Genomic DNA, 3583 nt, shown 5'->3' with positions numbered 1-3583 from the left:
GAAATCCATTATATCTAGTTTTTATCTGAACGCATCTAAATTCCTACATAACTACATGATNGTTAAACTATTACGAGTACGACTATGAACGAGTATAAGGGGTTGTAGTCTCTCTCCGGTTGCGCTGGTTAAATATGGCGTGATGTAACTGCGAGACACTCTATACATGTAAATAAATATTTACTGTAATTACGTGATCCATCATAAGACATAAAGTATAATTGTTACGATGTCGATTGGAAACTGTAAATCTTAAAGTACAGGGCCGTATGCACTTCTCCTGAAATTTCTTCTTATGCTTTGACCATGATGTGTCTCGTAATTTATACTCGAATAGCAATTCGGCGAGTCCGGTATTGGTAAACTAGTCCCCCTGATGTAGAATTGACGGCGGCGCGCTCGTCATCAAAGCAAACCTGCATTGATCCACTAGGTCGTAAATAATTTTTTTGTTTGGTACACAGGTTCACTTAGCTTTGCCGCTTTGCCAGTACAGTGCAGAGCATTGCTTGGCGGGGTATGTTGTTGGTACAATACGTATTAGTTATTATTATTTATTAGTTGATATTATTATTTGTTCGTATCGTAACCAGTAAAGGGTAATAGTTATTAAAATAAATGTTATATGTATTTATCTAGTAATTTAACGTGGCTCTCTGGAGACTCTTTGAAGCGGAGAATAACGAAATAACTCGGGAAAATCCCAAATAGTGGAACCGGTCGAAAATATCGAAACAAACTCAGAGTTTAAAAACAATGATTTACACGTAAAAAGTCAACGAAAGTTAACGAATTAACTAAGATATCAAAAACGACAATTTATCGCGTAACTAAAGAAGGATTGATCACAGTACAAAGAGGAAACGGAGAAATACAAAATTAAAGAAAATTGACGACTTCACCAGATGTAATGCGGCGCACAATTTATAATATGTATAAAGAAAATAAAGTTCCTTCTTTAAACATGATTCGAGATAAATTAAGCGATTATCCTGATTATAATTATAAATCTTTAGATATTTTACGACATGCTTTATTACAATGCGATTTTAAACATAAAAAACTTGACAATTATATGGTAATATATCTCGGAATATAGTATATCTAGACGAGACAGGGCTAAATTTTTCTGGACGTCTATGGATTTCGTAGAATTTATGAGTTAAATGTTTTTATACTGTTTCATTTGAGATCGTAACAACTATACCTATATTTGAGTGAAAGTACTCAGTTTTAGTTTAAATATAATCACAAATGAGTAAAATGATCAAAATGCACAATATTGAGTGAAAATGTATACAATAATTTCACTCGAGGATTCACTCCGAACCTTTATTGCTTTCACTCACATCGTTTTTTTTACAGTATAATAGAATATCAGTAAATTATTATTTTTTATTGAAATGTACATCATAGCTTGAAAACAAATGAAAATCGGATAACAACATTTAAGTTTTTTCTTATTATTTTTACTTATAGAATCCATATCTGCAGTTTGGTACGATTCTCTCGACTCACCCTGTCTAGGCAAAAATAATTTTTCTTTTTTTCTTTCTAAACTTTAATACACTATAACTAGACCGCTTAAAACGTATATTCGTAGGAACATTTATATACCAAGGGCCAAACGCAAACCGTTAGAGGAATATCTGCTAATGGAACCACTAATAGAAGTAATAACTTTTATGATGTAATTGGATAACGATTCTAACAATTAGTAATGTCCCTTAATGCCCATCACAAACTTTTCAGTAGTCAAAATATGGGGTCGCCGAAATCAGTGGGGTGTTTTCTTTAAATGTTGCCGCTAGGGCTGTAAATCCTTATATTGGCCCACTAAAAGTTGGGTCCTTCACCGTCACGGTAGCATATTCATATTAAAGCCTGTAATTTTTATTGCGCCCGTTCTAATAAATCTATAAAAACGACTGTGGACCTTGGTTCGTTGAACTAGTTTTATGAATTTATTATTTTTGGACAGGTATCTGGTAAATGAGTCTCCAGAAAAAGGAATAGATATTCCTTGTTAGCTGTTTGATTATTATACAACATAGCATCATATTAGAAAGGTATAGAAATATGCTGAACAAATATCTTATAAGAACATTAATCACTCGTCTTATCTAATTGGCTACACTTTTGACTTTTAAGACAAATTTTATGTCGAAAGGTTTGATAGTGAAAACAGAATACAGAAAATAAGTATATTTATAAGTTTAGTGGAGTCAAGATAGATTTTGACTTCGCGAAAATTACTGGAAGAGAGAACTTTTTATTTTTCGCTTTGTAAAGTTGTCAGGAACAACATATAAAAAGTTACCAACTGTAGAGTGTACGCTAAATTATTTATTTAACAAATTAGTTGCAAAATTACAGTTTTCGCAAAATATATAAAAAAAAATTAATTTAAAAAAAATTAACTGCGCCATTCGAAAAAACAGGAAATTTTACATAAAAAATGTTAATAAAGTTTTTTTCTAAAATGCGAATTGAAGGCTGTAGAATTTTTTTTCTAACGTACGAAAAATGAGCCCCCAAGTATAGCTTTCGAACAGCGCGCGGCCCCGAGCGCGCTACACTAAATTTGTTATAACTTTTGATCTAATTGATCAAATCGACCTCACAAAAATTTAAATAAACGAAGGGTCATCCGGCTATCAAAATTTGATGTCTTTAAACTTCAGAAAAAAAATATATTTATACAGTACGTAAAGTTACGTCATTCTATAATTTTGCACTATAATAATAAAATAGCTGTAGTTCTTTTAATTTTAAAAATAAATATCTGTAACTTTCACAGATTACTCTTCAAATGACAATTGAAACAGTGAGCGATATGGAAAAAATCTTAAAAATTTAATTTGAAAAATATTTAGTTTAGTTTAGTTTAGTTTATTGGTGCCCAAGTATACAAAGTATTTGCACAAGTCAAAAAAGAACAGTACATACAGAAAATACTAACACTAAAACAATTTTGTAGTAGATAATATGAAAAACAAGATAGAAGTAAAATAATAGACAAACATATTCAGTTAAAACAAAGATAAAACTAAGACAAGAAAAAAAATTTATTCTAAGACATCATTGCTAGCAAATTGCTATTTAAAAATTCCTGAGGACTATAAAATGCATTGAGCAACAGATAAATCTTTAACTTATACTTAAAACTCGAAAAATTCAGATCCTTAATTTCTTTAGGTAGAGCGTTATAGAATTTTATTCCCCAATAACAAGAACCATTTCTAGTTTTTGCAAGTCTCGAAAAACCCACTTGTAAGATCGTATTATTTCTTGTATGGTGTGCATGAATTTCATTCCTCATAGTATAACTTCCAATATTGTTTTTTATATGAAGTAAGCAATGCAGAATATATACACAAGGCAGTGTTAGTATCTTTAATTCGATAAACTTTTGCCTGCAGTCGTCTCTATATTTAAGACTGGCTATAATTCTTATCGCTTTTCTCTGCAGAGCAAATACATCAGCAGAAGAAGCAGAGTGTCCCCAAATTAATATACTATAAGATAATAAAGAATGAATGAGACTATGATAGGCTGTTATCAAAATTTGTGATGACACTTG

The sequence above is a fragment of the Anoplophora glabripennis genome, unplaced genomic scaffold, assembly GCF_000390285.2.
Source record: "Anoplophora glabripennis isolate ALB-LARVAE unplaced genomic scaffold, Agla_2.0 scaffold206, whole genome shotgun sequence".
Classification (NCBI taxonomy): domain Eukaryota; kingdom Metazoa; phylum Arthropoda; class Insecta; order Coleoptera; family Cerambycidae; genus Anoplophora; species Anoplophora glabripennis.
The sequence above is the reverse complement of the archived record's forward strand: the minus strand, read 5'-3'. Positions refer to the sequence as shown.